The following is an 18,806-nucleotide window of genomic DNA, read 5'->3' on the forward strand; positions in this document are numbered from 1 at the left end:
ATGCTCCAATCTTGTCACCTATTGATTGGCTCCCCAGACTTTCTTTTGAAATCTGAGTATAGAAGCCTTCATAATCTTGTACTTATTGCATTTAGCTTGCCTGAAAAACCAACATCACATGGGATGTTGCCAAGGTCTCTGCTCCAGACTGAGAAATTTCCATGTTTTCTTGGATCATGGATGCAGCCGTGATTCAGAAGTGGAACTGAATTACTGCCTGATTTTGGTACATCTGAATTCATATAGAGCTGTGACTTACAGCAATAGTATGGTAAGGACAGAGATGCAGGTGGCTGAAGGAATATTCTGTTAGAGACAGTACAGAATATTTGTCAGAAAAACTGAGGGCATTGCAACAGATTATTAAAATGATAGTCTAGGGGCCGGGAGTTTGGCCTAGAGGTTAAAGTGCTTGCCTAGCATGCATGAAGACCCGGGTTCAATTCCTTGGCACCACATACATAGAAAAAAGCCGGAAGTGGTGCTGAGGCTCAAGTGGTAGAGCTCTAGCCTTGAGAAAGTCCAAGGACAGTGCTCAGGCCCTGAGCTCAAGCCCAGGACTGGCAAAAAACAAAAAAACAAAAAACAAACAAAAAAAAATGATAGTCTAAAAAGGAGTTCTCTTTACTCTATGCTGGAACCCATCATTTTCCTGTTCCAATTCCTTCCTCTTTTCTGCCTTTAACTCCCCAATTTCGTCTTAGCATTAGATTTCAATAAAATGAATATCATTTTGCAATGGCTTTGTTTTGTATGTGGTTTATTTTTATAACATTTATCTAATATTTTAAATCATATCACTTTTTTTTTTTTTTTGCCAGTCCTGGGCCTTGAGCTCAGGGCCTGAGCACTGTCCTTGGACTTTCTCAAGGCTAGAGCTCTACCACTTGAGCCTCAGCACTATTCCGGCTTTTTTTTTTTTTTTTTCGTATGTATGTGGTACCGAGGAATCGAACCCTGGCCTTTGTGCGTGCTAGGCAAGCACTCTACCACTAGGCTAAACTCCTGGCCCCTTCTGGCTTTTTCTCTATGTATATGGTACCGAGGAATCGAATTCGGATCTTTGTGCATCCTAGGCAAGCACTCTACTACTAGCCAAATTCCTGGCCCCTCATATCACTTTTCATTATGTAATTCATATTATTTACTATGTATATATTATATATTTGTCAAAGTTAGTTATGTGGTAGACTACCACAAAATTTAGTGGCTTCATGTGACAATTATTAATCATTCTTTTTTTTTGTGGGTCCTGGGGCTTGAACTCTTGGCCTGGGTGCTGTCACTGAGCTCTTCAGCTCAAGGCTACCGCCCCATTCCTGGGCCTGGGCATTGTCCCTGAGCTCTTTAGCTCAAGGCTATGATCCTACCCTTGGAGATGAGAGTCTCATGGTCTTTTTGTGCCTGGGCTGGCTTTGAATTTTGATCCTCAGTTCTCAGCCTTCTTAGTAGCTAGGATTACAGGTATGAGCCACTGCCTAGCTTTATTAATCATTCTTTAAGAGGCTCTCAGTGGATGGGTTTGGCTGATTTTGGCTGAGCTTGCTCAAGTGTTGGAGATCAGCTCTTGCCTTGTCTCTAGGCTGGTTGTTCTAGGATGGCCTTATTTTGGGCAAGTCATTTGACTCCACAAAGGTGACTTTCACACACTCTTAATGTTATTATTATGGTGGGTAGCATCTAAAAGTGAAAGTTAAGAAATGAAATCAAAGGGCTGGGAGTTTGGCCTAGTGGTAGAGTGCTTGCCTAGCATGCATGAAGACCCAGGTTCAATTCTTCGGTACCACATACATAGAAAAAAGCCAGAAATGGTGCTGTGACTCAAGTGGTAGAGTTCTAGCCTTGAATAAGCCCAAGGACAATGTTCAGGCCCTGAGTTCAAGGCCCAGCACTGGCAAAAAAAAAAAATGAATTCATCTTTTCTGTTCCATCACTGGGGTTGAAACTCAAGGTCTTGCACATTCTTGGTATACTTGCTCAGCTAGAACTTTACAACTTGAGCCATACCTCTAGTCTGAATTTTTGCTGGCTATTTTGGAAATGAAGTCTTATGGAGTTCATTGCATAGTCAGACTTTAAATCACAGTCCTTTAGATCTCAGCCCCTGAGTAGCTAGATTTCAGGTGTGAGCCATGAGTGCCCTGGGTCAAATTGCTTTGTCAAGTCTGCTTACATCAGGTTCCCTGAAGTCTTATGATGAAAGCAAATTGGTGTTTGCTACAAGGCAAGAATATACAGAAGCCAATCTTTGCAGGTTTGAATCTTGGAGTCTTTATTAAAAGACCAATGACTCTTGTCCCGAAGTCCAGAAGCCAGAAAACACACTCAGTACAGTCAGGAAACAGGCCAGAGATGACAGAAACCACAGATATAATCTTAACAAGCCAATTCAGCTCTGAAGGAGCATTGAATTGGGACATCATGTTAACCAGAGAACAGCCATGAGACAGGATATAGGACCAACCCAAACATGGAGACACATGGCATGGCAGGCACACTGGTGCCTACTCTGGTTCAGGCTTAAATAGGCTCAGGTCATGGGGCAGGGTCACAGGAAGCTCCTTGTCCCAGGTATTGGATGGACAGGCCTAGTAACCTACCAGCCCAGTGCCCATCCCTGTCTCCAGGGATGTAGGCACCAACTGTCACCTGGGGGAGGGGGGCTTCACCTTCCACCAAGAGATATGGCCAGACCTTAATCTTTATAGGTAAAGCTTTGTTTTTTTCATAAACAGAGCCCTTCCTGCTCACCTTGAGGCTGGGCATCTGCATTTAATGAGCAGCTTTTCCCACCTTATTTCATGTTGTGTCAAGTGATGGTTAGCCAGATATTTCGCTCATCATTCATTCTTCTTCTTCTTTTTTTTTTTTTTTTTTGCCTGTCCTGGGGCTTGAACTCAGGGCCTGAGCACTGTAGTCAGATTTTCTCAAAGCTAGAACTCTACCACTTGAGCCACAGCACCACTTCCAGCTTTTTTCTATGTATGTGGTACTGAGGAATCAAACCTAGGCCTTCGTGCATGCTAGGCAAGCACTCTACCACTAGGCCAAACTCCAGCCCCCAGCATTCTTTTTTTATCATATATTTTTTTAATTGTAATTAATAGAAGGGTTACATTATATTCTCCAGATAGAAGGTGCATTATTTCACATACATTGATACCCTTTCTCATATCTTTTGAAATGATTTTCAATTCCAGGCCCCATTGACTATGCTTTGGTCTCATGTCCCTTCTGTTCAGTCATTCTGTGTGTGTATGCAAGTTTGTATGTATGAATGCATGTATGTATTCTGGTATTGACTTTTTTGTTCCAGGCTGATGGAACCACTTGACCTCACCTCCACTTCCCAGGTGTCCTTTCTAGGAATAGAAAAGGGGGAGGATGACCTTTTCGTAACCATGAAGAGTGATGAGTATAGCTGAATATGGTGGTGTCACTGGACAGGTGAGGTTTAATGGAGGTGAGGCTTAGTGAAGCTTCATTTAGGGTTCTTGGCTTTGCTTGCAGAGTAAGAATTTCTGTACAAGCCACTCCATTTCAATATGTCATATTTCTTCAGCTACCCTCTTTCTTTCTTTTTCAAATAGTGCTAAGATGTATTCATATTTTATATGAAATATATATAAAAGGGTATTCAAAATAAAAATTTATTACATATTTAATTTATGCCAAATGAGAGACTGTGATAGCTACCATTTTTTTTTTTTTGCCAGTCCTGGGCTTGAGCTCAGGGCCTGAGCACTGTCCTTGGACTTTCTCAAGGCTAGAGCTCTACCACTTGAGCCTCAGCACCACTTCCGGCTTTTTTCTATATATGTGGTACCGAGGAATCGAACCCGGGTCTTCATGCATGCTAGGCAAGCACTTTAACCACTAGGCCAAACTCCGGCCCAATATAGCTACCATTTTATTTATAATCAAAAGTGATACTCAGCAGATCTGAAATACTGAAAGTGAGTCAACAAAAATTTAAACCAAATGGAAGCGTATAGTTTCAGTGTTAAGTGCTACCTTCTTTCTTGAGTGTGACATCCCAAATCTTGCCTTCCTTGTCTCCTCCCTTTCCCTGAGGGGCTTTTTGGGAGGGGTGAGGTGGAGGGTGCAGGTTCCAATAGTGGGGCTTGAAATCTGATCCTGAGCCCTGTCTCTGAGCTTTTTGTGCTCAAGGCTAGTGCTCTACCACTTGAGCCACAGCTCCACTTCCAACTTTTTGACCTCACCTGAGTTTTAATGACAGAGTTCTTCCATGGTGGATTGTAAAGTTGCTTTCTTGGCCTAGAACACTGCCTCTGTTTCTCTTCTTCCCATCTGGATCTTTTTCTTTTTCTTATTTATTTATTTATTTATTTATTTATTTTTGCATGTTTTTTTATTGTAATTAGTAAAAGGGTTACATGATATTTGCCAGATAGAAGGTGCATTAATTCACATACATTGATACCCACACCCCCCACCCGTCTTGGTTTTCCCCCCTCTTTCTTTTTTTTTTTTTTTTTTTGTCAGTTCTGGGGCTTGAGCTCAGAGCCTGAACACTGTCCGTGGGTTTTCTCAAGGCTAGCACTCTACCACTAGAGAGAGCTGTAGCACCATTTCTGGCATTTTTCTAAGAACGTGGTACTGAGGAATTGAACCTGGGTCTTCGTGCATGCTAGGCAAGCACTCTACTAGTAGGCCAAACTCCCAGCCCTATATCTTTTGACTTATGGGTAACTTCTTGTTCAATACAATTAAAAATTTTTTAGCCTTGTTTTTCCAACGCCCTCTTTGATTAACACCCCAAACTCCCCCATTATAATTGCATGCTTTCTTAGATACCTTTGTAATTGTGTACTGGTGTATCTAATCTCATTTCACAAGTGTTTACTGGCTTTCTTTTGCACACTAGGCAGTGAGATGTCTAAGGGCCACACTTTTATCCCACAGTAGCAGGCAATGCACCCTTGCTGTGTGAAGATACAATACATTTGAGCCACAGAGTCTGGTTCTTGACCACTTGCTGTTCAATACATATACACACATTAATAATGTGTGAATAAGGAAATGCTATTTATTGTAAAATACATATGTAATTCTTTATAATTACTTCTAACATTAAGCTGATGTCTATGGCTTGGTGTTTATTTTATGCCTTTGTTTCCTTGTATACATTTATGATTTCAGCAATGTGCTCAGTGAAGCTTCCAGGTTACTATTTACTCTGTATTCTTGCTTATCTGCAACCTGCTTGGTCTACTCATTGTCTAGTTATTTGCATTTGTTAAGAACATAGCTAAAACCAACCTTAAATAGTGAACTGACTTAAAAGACAAGCCATTTTCATCCAATCAGACTCAAAAGAATCAGCCAGGATTCTGAAAAATCAGACATAAAGAAACTTACAAGATAATCAGCACAAGAAAGGTTGAGTTTGCTAATCTGACAATGTCTCCCTCTTTGACAAAGGATCCGTGCTGGGGCACTGAGCGGGGAGGGTTGGAAGGAGAAAGGGATGACAGGGACTCAATTTAAGTGTTTTGACAGCTTAGAGGGAGGATGTACTGCTGCCGGCATTTGCACATTTTAACCCCTGCCACCATCTTATACTCACTAAACCTAAGAATGAGCTCTTTGGAAAGCTGGATATCACATGCCATATGCATACAGAAATGAAAAAGAAAGGTGTGTAAAAATTAATGAGCAAGGAATTGTATACACCGAACTCTTCAACTAGGTAGCAGGGATTTTTATCTTATTTTAATATTTTAGTTTTTGTTCTCACCAGACATAATCTAGAATGCCTCAGAGCCCCTGCCTCATTTTCTTGGGGTGCATGTGTCAAATTTTGACACATTCAGGTGAGATGAGCAATTTAAGGAGGTGATTATGATATGTTACAGTTATGTCTGGAAGGTTGAATTTGTAAATGTTTCCAGTCGTGTGTGTGTGTGTGTGTGTGTGTGTGTGTGTGCGCGCGTTTGTTTGTTAAAGCCTGTTTATAACTTCATATTGTTAGAACAAGGCATGTTCTTTCAGGATGAAAGGGGTTTCTTCTTCTGTTCTTCATTCCTGTGAGTCATTCCCAAATATGTCATAATTAGAAGAAAGTAGGAAGAGTTAAGGAAAATGAGATTAGCTCTTGGGACACTGAAAATACAGCATGTCATTCTATAGACAGTGTACATTGTACTGATAAAATGAAATCCCCCAGCAGTAAGCTTTGATGGCATTAAAAATGTTCAATTAACAGCTCATCATCACATAGCCCTGTGCTATGCATTTAGATCTATGCAATACTTGCATGTCTTGTTTCTCCACAAAGGAATGAGGTAAGAGTTTGCCTTTTAGCAAATAAAATGTCCATGTTAAAATTAATTTTTGAGGGATAAACAACTCCAGCATTAAGTTATTTAAAATAAACTTTCTTCTTGAAATATAAAATAATCTTTCTTTTTGAAATATCTTACTTAATTGTATGTGAAGAAAATTTCCTAAGAAGTTGTTTTTTTTTTCTGTGAAACTGAACTATTTCTGTCTTTTCTTGCATTATGACTTGTTTCTTATGGCTTTCCTTTAGCCATGATTTATTCCCATTTGGCTTTAAATTGTAAAGAGAAATAGCTAAAAGTGCTACCAACTTCAAGAAATCAAGCAACCCAGAGCTGAACAGACAGTACTTTATTGCCTTGCTTTCCTGACTGGCAGTTTCTAACAGATGGCTGCTGGGATTAATTTGAATTTCTTGTCTTCTTAAAATTGTAAGACAACCACACTCTTAGGCATCTGTTTCTAGCAGTACATGGTTGTCTTTAAACCTTTCTCTTCACTTTCATGGGCAAAGTGGCTGCTTAGCTTTAAGAACAAGTAAATTTCCTTAAACACTTAGCTCTCCACTGCAGAAAGACTTCTGGAAGGATTCATTAAGGGTCACAGCTGGGGTCACACAATGGTTTGGAAAGACACTGACATTTTTTTTTTTTTTTGGTCTGTCATGGATCTTGAACTCTGGGCCTGGGCACTGTCGCTGAGCTCTTCAGCTCAAGGCTACTGCTCTACCCCTTGAGCCACAGCCCCGCTTCCAGTTTTTTGGTGATTAATTGGTGATAAGAGTCTCAGGGGCTTTTTAGTGCCCAAGCTGGCTTTGAACTGGTATCCTCAGATCTCAGCCTTCTGAGTAGCTAAAGTTTTAAAGACAAAAAACATGTTTGGGGTGAAGACCCAACCTAACAAAAGCAGAAGGGGAAAATTCAGGGACAAGCCAAACTGTCCTGGGGCTACACAGTATGACATCTACATGCTCTCTGAAGCAGAGCACTCTTAGCTCTCCTGGAGCTAAGCATCTGCAGGTTTTTGGAGCTCAGTGAAAAGCTCCATCACCCAGCTAGGTAGGTGGATGACTGTAAGAACCAGGCATGCTACTTAGATTTAGTATCCTTATTTCAGGAACAATAGTTTTAAAATCAATTACTGAAAGATTTTTTTTCTTTCGACTTTCATGGTTAAAAAAAAAAAATCTTTGTTTTCAAAACTGTGCTGACAAACTGAATTCCTTCAGGGGTTATGAGAATGAATTTTGAGTCACATGGCTACAAACTGCATTCTTTTTATTTTGAAATAGCTCTTTTCTTCTCTCTCCCCCTTCCCGGGTAGAAGGGGATATGTATAAAGATTCAGCTATCTCTAAGGCAATATTGGTAAGTGCTATTCATTCAGACACTCCAGCTCTAACCAACAAGTAGAGCCATCTGTGGTTTTAATATATTCTAGAACCACGAATTCTAAACAAAGACATTAGAGATGGTCAAAGTTTCCACCTGTCCTATGAAGAATTTCTAAAGGAGCAGCATTTTTATTGCCAAATATAAGTGACTTATAAATAAAAATGCCAATTCTTTTTTTCCTCCCTGGTCGTGGGACTTGAACTCTGGGCCTGGGCGCTGTCCCTGAACTCTTCAACTCAAGCCTACTGCCCTACCCCTGGGCCTAGGTGCTGTCTCTGAGTTCTTCAGCTCAAGCCCTACCCTTGAGCCACAGTGCCACTTTTGATTGTCCATTGGAGATAAGATCTCACGGACTTTAGAGCCTGGGCTGGCTTTGAACCACGAACCTCAGATCTCAGCCTCATGAGTAGGTAGGATTACAGGCGTGAGCCACCTCACCAGCCCAATTCTTGAATATTGTATAATGCCTTTACTTATTTCTTTGTCTTGCCTTTGGTTTTCAGTCTTCGGCTCTATCTTTTCTTTCCCCTTACAATTTGAATTAAAAAGAACTCAATGTGTGGACAAAATGATAAACCACTCAGCTTAGATGTTCACAAATGTCTGTGTAAACTACTAATAATCAAATACTATCCATATTGAAAACATTGTAACAAGAACCACAAATACCACACAGAGTTGCTTTCACTAGCTTGAAAAGCAGAGTAGAAAAACAAAATTATGGAAGATATAATATGAGTCCATTGACAAAACATGCTTAAAATCAACTAAAATGAACTATCATGAAGATAAATTTGTGTATTTCTTACCATTCTACTGTTCAAAAAAAGGAAATCTCTTTAACTTGGAATGTTCGATCATTCAAAGACTAAACCAGATGAAATAATATTAGAATTTGATATATGAAGCACTCAGTTTCTTGTACCCTAACTCAATTTGGTACATACAATAAGTTTATTTGACAATTGGTTTATTTCTGATGAATGGTGTTATGAAATATTCCCCGTAACTCACAGTAAATCGCTTCAATACTTACAAAGCAAATAATTGTAATTTTATACAAAGGCAAAATTTTGAATTATGTCTGAGTTTTACTCATTTTATTTACATTTTTAGTTTTTCTACAATCATCCTTCTTGATTTCACATTAGAGAGATACCGAGAAATCACCTGGCTTCATCTGTTAATAAACAAAAGCAAAATGTAACAGATGCATTCTAGTAATTACAAAACAATTTCTGCTGCAGGCAACCCATCTTTCAGGCACTTTAATTAAGCCAGCTGCATTTCAGCATGTTAGCAAATGGTCCTCCATTTTATTTTGCAAAATCTATATTACAGCATGGTGAAATGTTTCATAGATTAAGAAAACAGTTTTTTTTCCATACAACCTATTTTGTATTGAAAATATATTTCTACATTTTAAACATAAACTCAGGAAACATCATGTATATTTTAAGAAGGCATGACAGGGCACTAATTTTGAGAAAAGATAGCCTTGATATGAAGTTTTCACTTGAGTCAGTTTTCATGCTCTCATTTTCTAAGAGAAGAGTGCTTATACACCATTCTCTTCATGATAACTTCCCTATACTGTCATATTTTCATTGTCATTTTTGTGTTAAATATTTTAATTCTTAATGCATAATAAAATGTTAGCAAACATTTTACAAATGGTAAAATGGTCATGAAATGATCATGATCTTTATGTTGTAGATTTTAAGGCTCCCTGCCTTGCTTTTGTTTTTGTGGGGCTGGGAATGAAGGCCAGAGCTGATTATGCCCTCCTGCCGAGCTATGTACCTGGAAACTGATTTTTGCTTTGGTTTATTTTGGTATTTTTCTTTCTTCTGTTTTGTTTGTGTCATCTTTAGTGTCTCTTATATGATAAAATTCTTAACTGGAAACCTCTTTCTGAAAATGATCTTCCTTTGTCTATGCAAAGTAACTCCTACTTCACATCCAGAGCTTTCCATTTCTGTCTGGTTGTAAGAAGATATTGGATGAAAGAAAAGGAAAAAAGGAAGCATAGGGCAGATGAAATGGGAATAAGACAAAGAAGTTCCATTTAACAGGAGGTATATGTGAAAAGATTAATGTAGGAGAAAATAAATAAGTTACAAAGAAGGAAATAGATGAATACTAAATTAAATGACAGTGTAGAATAAAGCAGGTATCTTATTCATTTTAGTTAAATCAAATATATTTTTGTATATAAAATAAGTTAAACACTTAGAAGATGTTAATGTTCAGACTTGTCATGTTTTGTATAAAAGTATGATCTTGTAACATGAAAATATTTTAATATTCTTATTTTCTCTCTAATCATAATTTTCTGGGACAGGAAACTCCAAATGACATCAACTTTATATTACAATCAAATCAAAATTACTTTAGAATAAAACTGAGGTGGATCTTCATTTAGAAGCCAGATGTCTTATTAAATAGTATTTTCTCTGTTGGTTGCCTTATATTAAGGGCAGACTTAAAACAAGAATCGCTTCTGTGAAATATAGTTATACCTCCTTGTGTGACTTTCACAGTCATGGAAGTTGGAACAGGAAAGTAGCTAACAAATCTGCAAAGTAGAATTTTTTTTTTTTTGCTAAAATCACAAGTTAGCTATTATTTTCTTTTGGTATTCCAGGGCCTTATGTTGGACTGATTGATATATCCACTGAATTTCCTTGTCTGGCTTTTAGAAAATTGTTCCTCTCCGCCCCCTGCCCCACCTATAGCTCAGCCATCAAAGACTTCATTGGTGGAGAATTTTCATTATTTACAATTTTCTTTGCTTCTTAGCCTTCGAAGTGCTCTAAAAGATGCAGTAGCATCAAAGACAGCAGCATAAGCTACATTTGGTGTTTGGGAGTGAAGAGTTGTCTCTGTTCCTTCCTGTGTGCCCAGTCTGGAGAAAGAATGGCTTCTCTGATTGACGCTTAATTTTTCTCTTTCCTCTCTTAAGAAATGATTAAAGCATCTATCTGTCTGTCTGTCTGTCTGTCTGTCTGTCTGTCTATCTCCCAATGGGACATATTCATTACAGACTTTATGTCAAGGCACAGAGGTGGGGTTTAGTGAAGTTTCCCTTTAAATATAGGAACTCTTCACTTAGGGTCCTTGACTTCAATTAAAATTTCTGGACAAGTCACTAGGGTAAGAAAACTTGGCAGAGCTTTATTGAGTAAATAAACAAACAGGCAATCAGACAAATAGACAAAAAGCAAACCAACAGAAAGGCAGGGGCAGGCACACTCTTACAGAGTGTGGGTGCTCTCATAGGGAGACAGAGAAGCACTCAGCTCCTTGAGCTGCTGGGGTGTTTATAGGGTAAAGGCAGGGGGTCTAGTTTCAATGTTATGCAATGAGAGGTGCTTGTCTTTGCTCTAATTACACCTGGTGTTGCTTTGAGTTTCCAAGTAAGAAGATGAATCCTGCCATAAACAGAAGCTTGAGACAAGGAGGCACTCTGTTATCTGTATTTTGGGCAGGTAGCTTAAGTTTTTTCAGGAAGGCCTACCTTCTATAAGTTAGCTGTTAAGTTGGGTGAGATATGCATCCCTCTGGAAGAAGTACATTCTGTTGTCTCTCTTTGAAGAAAAGACAGCACTTCTAAATACTCTATTTTTGAGTTGCATTTACCAGGCTTCAGTTTCCTTAAGTTATCCAGCTTCATTTCCCCTAAGATGACTTTTGTTCCCTTAATCTTAAGGGGAGTACATGTAAGAATATCTCCTGTATTTGTTGTCAGCTGACTGTACCTCATTTTCCTTATTCTATCTAACTTCATTTCTACTACTTATGCTCAATCTTCTTGGAATAATTAGTATTGGGAAGATCTTGTCAGTGGACGATGGATTGGTTTTCCTTTAGGTATTCCTTACATTACCCAGTGGTGAGACCTTAAGGCTCCAGAAGTTGCAGCATTACTTGGTCTAGCAACCTGTCCAACACTCTTTGTTCTAAGGGCAGATCATATCTTACATTGACATAAATTATCATCGTGTAACTTGTAAAGTGGCCTATTCCAACTTGGTTCTCAACAGAGATGATGCTGAAGTCTTCCTAAAGCTCCCATCTATGGATCATAATTTTTTTTTAAAGAATTTATGAACGTTGATTTTTACATCATATTTTAAATGACAAGTTTAACATACAAGTGTTCAAGGAAGGAATCTCTATTTACAATCACTGGGACTTAGTATTTAGAACTTAATCAAAATTAGGCTAAGGGTTTGTATATCATAGAAACATATTAATTTATGAAATAAAACATTATGTCTATAGAGTCAGAGGTTTTTATGTCTGTATAGTTATGTTTGTATTTCCATTACCATATGGATCATAATATTTTTTTTTTGCCAGTCCTGGGCTTGAGCTCAGGGCCTGAGCACTGTCCTTGGACTTTCTCAAGGCTAGAGCTCTACCACTTGAGTCTCAGCACCACTTCCGGCTTTTTTCTATGTATGTGGTACCAAGGAATTGAACCCAGGTCTTTGTGCATGCTAGGCAAGCACTCTACCACTAGGCCAAACTCCCGGCCCCTTTCTTTTTTTTGTTTTTTGCCAGTCCTGGGCTTGAGCTCACGGCCTGAGCACTGTCCTTGGACTTTCTCAAGGCTAGAGCTCTACCACTTGAGCCACAGCACCACCTTTGGCTTTTTCTGTATATGCAGTACTGAGGAATCAAAACCAGGGCTTCTATCATGGCTAGCCAAGCACTCTCTACCACTAGGCAACACTCCTTTTCTCCCCTTTGTTTTTTTTTTTTTAATCACTTTAGCTTATTTTAGATATGGAGTCTCCAGAACTTTCTAGGTAGGCTGGCCTCCATGTGAGATCCTTTCTATTTCAGCCTCCTTTATGGTAAGGATTACAGGCATAAGCCACTAAAGCCTGGGATATCACTTCCTTTTAAGACAATGTTTAATGGATTTCATTAGTCTCATGCATGTATATGAAATGCTTAGATCATATTCAATCTCCCATCTCCTTATTATTGCTTTTTTTAAAATTTATTTTGCCACTCCTGGGCTAGAACTCTACCACTTGAGCCTCAACACCACTTCCGGCTTTTTTCTATGTATGTGGTACCAAGGAATTGAACCTGGGTCTTCATGCATGCTAGGCAAGCACTCTTTTTTTTTTTTTTTTGAATTTGGAACCTTTTATTTTTTTAATTGTAATTAGTAAAAGGGTTACATGATATTTGCCAGATAGAAGGTGCATTAATTCACATACATTGATACCCTAGGCAAGCACTCTTCCACTAGGCCAAACTCCCGGTCCTATTACTGGTATTTTTTAAAAATGAAATTGAGTTATGGAAGACAACTAACTTGCTTCTAATAAAGAGAGGAACTGTGACTCATACTTCCTATGATGTAATTTTGTAATTTTACTCTCTAGGCTAGTGTGAATATGGGATTTTAGGCAGATGTAAAAATAAAGTTAAATAAAGTAATTTGTAATTACTCATAATGTAGTTGAGCTACAAGTATACATATACTCTTTTTTGTTGTTGTTGTTGTTATGGTGTAAGGGGCCCTGAGAATAAAAAGCTCAGGAGACTGAGCCAGCAATTTGACCCCTTACAGGGAACTAAGGAATGCTATAAAACTGCAGTTTTTCTTTAACTCAACCCCAGACCCTGTTTTTGGAAGAATGTCCCCTGACCTCCTGCCGAGTTCAAAAGAGCCTTTGCAATGTGATTACATTGTAAAAGTCCTTTAGTTCAAAAGAGCTGATGTTATCATGTTAATGGAACTCTCACACCTCAATGTTTACCCATATAAACCCTATTGGGGTCACAGGGTTAGCCTCTGAGTCTGCTTGGTGTCCCTGTCTGGCCAGCTTCTGCAACACCTTAATAAACTTCAAATTTATGTTGGTGGGCTCATTCTTGTAACAATGGGACTTCAACTCTGGGCCTCAGTACTATCCCTGAGCGCTTCAGTTCAAGGCTAGCACTCTATCACTTAGAGACTCAGTGCCACTTCCAGTTATCTGGTGTTTAATTGGAGATGAGTCATACCGTCTTTCATGCCTAGGCTGGCTTTGAAGTGTGATCCACAGATCTCAGGTCCTGAGTAGCTAGTATTATAGACAAGTCACTGGAGCCTGGCTGCATGTACTCTTTTTAAAAGATACGATATAAGAAATCTATAAAGAACTGCATAGTGTTTCATATTGTTTTGTGGAAATATATATATATATATTATAATTTAAAAATTAAACTGTATTTTTTTTTTGGTCTTTTCTCTTTTGGCCCTGGGGATTGAACCCAGGACATTGCATGTGCTAGGCCAGCACTTTGCCACTGAGCTACATCCTAGCCTGCTCTTTTTTTTTTTCATTAAGTAAAAGTCTTTAATTTTTTTCTTTTTTTTTTAAAGGATTTATTAAAGTTGATTTTTACATCATTTTAAATGACAAGTTTAACAAACAAGTGTTCAAGGGGGAATCTCTATTTACAATCACTGGGATTTAGTATTTAGAACTTAATCACAATTAGGCTAAGGGTTTGTATGTCATAGAAACATATTAATTTATGAAATAAAACATTATGTCTATAGAGTCATAGATTTTTATGTCTATATAGTTATGTTTATATTTCCATTACCATGTCCATAGCTTTGGGTATGCAGTTATTGAGTCCTTGCTCTTGTACTCTTTGGATTTAATAGCCACATATTAAGGATACCATGCGCCTTTTGTTCCTTAGGTCTTGACTTGTCTCACTCAACATGATTCTCTCTAGATTCATCCACTTCCCTGCGAATGCCATTATTTTATCTTGTCTGTTCTAGCCTGTTCTTTTTTTAAATTTAATTTTAATTGTATTTTATTCTATTTTATTTATTTTTAAAATATATTTTTATTGTAATTAATAGAAGGGTTATATTATATTTACCAGATAGAAGGTGCATCACTTAACAAACATTGCTACCCCTTCTCATGTTTTTGTCCTCATTTCCCTCCTCCCACTCTTCCTCTCATCTTGTTTTCCCCCCTTCCCTATCCTATTTCAAATAACCAAATTAAAAAAAAATATATATATATACAATATATCAGATAACAAGGTAAGATACTGTAACAATATGAAATAACCAAGGGACAACAAATTTGATGAAATAACATAGTACATTAGGAACAACAATCACACATTATATGGCTTTTGTTTCTATATCCTGGAGGTCCTTTCATTTAGCCTCATCCTATATGACCTTATGTAATTAAGTTTTGCGCTATTGTAAACCTCTGCTAGGAGAGCCCAAGGTTTCTACTGATTATTATAAATGAACCTATGTTCCTTTGAGTCTGGCTTACTTCACTTAATATAATTTTTTTCTTAGTGTTTCCATTTCCTTACAAATGGGGCAATGTCATTCTTTCTGATGGCAGCATAGAATTCCATTGTGTATAAATACCACATCTTGTTGATCCACTCATCAACTGAGGGGCATCTGAGTTTGTTCCATATCTTTGCTATGGTAAATAGTGCTGCAATGAACATCTGTTGTGCTAGTGGATTTAGTATGTCCTTGTTTCTGGATGATTGGGTAAATGCCAAGTAGTGGAATTGCTGGGTCATAGGTGAACTCTTTGTTTAATATTTTGAGGAACTGCCATACTGCTTTCCATAGTAGTTGAACGAGTTTACACTCCCATCAACAGTGTAGTAGTGATCCCTCCTGGCCACATCCCCTCCAGCATCTCTTTTTTTTTTTTTTTTTTTTTTTTTTTTTGCTAGTCCTGGGCATGAGCTCAGGGCCTGAGCACTGTCCTTGGATTTTTCTCAAGGCTAGAGCTCTACCACTTGAGCCTCAGCATCACTTCTGGCTTTTTCTAAGTATGTGGCACCAAGGAATCGAACCTGGGTCTTCATGCATGCTAGGCAAGCACTTTAACCACTAGGCCAAACTCCCGGCCCTTCCTCCAGCATCTCTTGTTATTAGACTTCTTGATCCTGGCCATTCTAACTGGAGAGAGGTGGAACCTCAGAGTTGTTTTTTTTTTTAATATATTTTTTATTGTAATTAATAGAAGGGTTACATGATATTTGCCAGATAAATGGTGCCTTAATTCCCACACATTGATACCCTTTCACATGTCATGGTCCCCATTTTCAGAGTTGTTTTGATTTGCATTTCTTTTATGGCCAGAGATGTGGAGTATTTCTTCATGTATCTTTAGGCCATTCTTATTTGTTCGTCAGAGAAGACTGTCTTTAATCTTTGGCCCATCTTTTAATGGGATGGTTGTTTCTTTGGAGATTAGTTCTGGAGTGATTCAATTTTTTGAGCTGTTAATATATTTTAGGTATGAAGCCTTTGTCTGTTGTATGGTCAGTGAAGATCTTCTCCCATTCTGTGGGCTTTCAATTTAGCTTGCTAGCTATGTCCTAATTGTATTTTATTGTCAGGGTGATATACAGCAGGGTTATAGTTACATTCATTAGGTAGTGGGTACATTATTTCTTGAGCATTGATACCTCTTCCCATTTAGAATTATTTATGAAGTTTTACCTTCAGAAATATAAAACATAGGGCTGGGAGTTTGGTCTAGTTGTAGAATGCTTGCCTAGCATGCACGAAGATTCCTCGATATTATATATATAGAAAGAAGCCAAAAGTGCTGCTGTGGCTCAAGTGGTAGAGCTCTAGCCTTGAGAAAGTCCAAGGACAGTTCTCAGGCCCTGAGTTTAAGGCCCAGGACTGGCATATATATATGCAGGCACGGTGGCTTATACCTATAATCCTAGCTACTCAGGAGGCTGAGATCTGAGGATCACAGTTCAAAGCCAGCCTGCCTACTAAAGTCCTTTAGACTCTTACCTACAATTAACCACTAGAAAACCAGTAGTGGAGCTGTGGCTCAAGGAGTAGGGAGGTAACCTTGAGCTGAAGAGCTCTGGGACAATGCCCAGGCCCAGATCTCAAGCCCCATGACCAAAAAGGTGAACAAACAAAAAAGAAAAAAAAACAAATAAATATATAGTATGTGTACAGGGCATAGTAAGTGAGTGTTTTGAAGGAGAGAAAGAAGGAATTTGATATTTACATTAATCAGATTGTTCATTTTGAGTTTTGTTCTATGCCTCTACATTACCTATTAAAGAAAAGAAATCATCCAGGGACAGTGCTCAGGCCCTGAGCTCAAGCCCAGGGCTGGGGAAAAAAAAAGAAAGAAAGAAAGAAAAGAAAAGAGATCAACAATATCAAAAGCAATATAAGTGGGCCCTGGGAGCTCTACCTATAGTCCTTACTACTCAGGAGGCTGAGATCTGAGGATTGTGTTTGAAGCCAGCTGGGCAGTAAAGTCCATGAGACTCATCTCCATTTATCCACCAGAAAACTGAACATGGGGCTGTGGTTCAAGAAGTAGAGCACTAGCCTTGAGCAGAAAAGCTCAGGGACTGAACAAAAAATTAAAAGAAATTATACACAGGAAAATATAGCTCAAGGGCCTGGTTTTTTCAGGACACTTTAACAAATAATCTGCTTCCATTTAATAAGGACAGTTTATGTTACAGAAATTTAAGGTGCATCATAAATAAATGAAAAGATGAGTCCTAAAACATCAGAGAACATATTTATAATTATAGACCTAACCAAGAATTTTCACCTAGGATGCATAAAACAATCTTAAATCTTAGCATGAAAAAGACCAACAAACCAATAATAAAAAATAAGCAAAGATATGAAATCAGACAAAAATAAGCAAAAATATGACCAGGTAATTCATAGAATTTTAGACTAACAAACATTGAAAGGTAATTAAGTGTACTAATCATTAGGAAGTAGTAAATTAACATGAGCTACATGGCTTCATATCCTCAAATGTAAAAGTTTGGTGGGAATAAAAATCTGAGAATGGAAAAAGGGGCAGATGTCACTTGAACCACCTGTGTTAGGCCCAGTTTGGGGACTAGCACAGTCATACCTAGCAGACTGGAGGATGCCTCTGACAACCTCCCCACTCAGAAATGCCATCATTGCACTCAGAGACAAGTGAAAGGGTATGTACTGGATATGATAATGAAATACGTGATTATGCTATCTTTGAACTTGACATTGCCACCATGTTTTTGTTTTCCTTTTTAGTAGTTGCTGTGGAGTTTGCAATAGACATTTACAGTTAATCTAATCTCATTTTTTTTTTAAGTGGGTCATGGGGCTTAAACTGGGCCTGGGTGCTATCCTTGAGCTCTTCAGCTCAAGGCGACCACCCTACCCTTGAGCCACAGCTCCACTTTACATTTTCTAGAGGTTAATTGGAGATAAGAGACTCAGGTTCTTTTGTGCCCAGGCTGGCTTTGAACCTTTATTTTCAGATCTCAGCCTCCTGAATAGCTAGAATTACAGGTGAGAGCAACTGGTGTCCTGACCAAGTTCACTTTTAAATAACACACTATTGCATTAGAGATACTGTGAGTGCCTTACAATAAGCATGTGTTCTTGATTCATCCCTCTTATGCCTGTGTCATTGTCCCATGTGACCCCATCATTCTGACAGATGAGAAAAGCTGATTTTTATTTTGTTTAGCTTTTGACTTATTAGCAAGGTCTATTGGCTTCTAAGGTTCTTCCAGTTGTATTGGAAATCGCTCAGTCACATTGTTTTTAATACTGAAAAAATGTAGAAACATCCCAAATATGTGCCATTAAGGCAAGGTATACTTAAAAAATGGCATGTTTATGAAATGGAATATCATCAAGCAGTTGAATGAACGTATTGGATTTGTATAATTTAAAACAGCTGTATGGCACTAAAACAGAGTGAAAAAAAAACAGTTCCAGAATAATCCACACAAAGCTAATAAATATTATTTCTGCCTTGCTATGTATGTTAGACATAAAATTATAGCAGAAAGTATATGCCAGCTTTAGTATAGTGCCTTGTTTAGGAAGAAATTAAATCAGTAAGGAATAACATAGACAACTGTGGAGATAATATTTTATTCCTAAAAAGAGTCAAAGATTTAAGGCCAATGCAATAAACTATTAATATCTATTAGGAATGTATGTTCTTAGAAAAGGTAATTAAGCTCTGTGTTAGTTTTCTTTGACATAGGACAGTAGCATTGTGGAGTAGTTGTTGTAAA

At 38.1% G+C, this 18,806-nt stretch overlaps 1 pseudogene; it reads left to right on the top strand.

The window, feature by feature from the left end:
* The first annotated feature begins 2,132 nt into the window (after nt 1-2,132).
* LOC150055487 (pre-mRNA-splicing factor 38A pseudogene) overlaps nt 2,133-18,806 on the top strand; it is a 90,763-nt pseudogene continuing 74,089 nt past the window's right edge.

Source organism: Megascapheus bottae, chromosome 13, assembly GCF_031878675.1.
Source record: "Megascapheus bottae isolate mThoBot1 chromosome 13, mThoBot2.hap1, whole genome shotgun sequence".
Taxonomy (NCBI): Eukaryota; Metazoa; Chordata; class Mammalia; order Rodentia; family Geomyidae; genus Megascapheus; species Megascapheus bottae.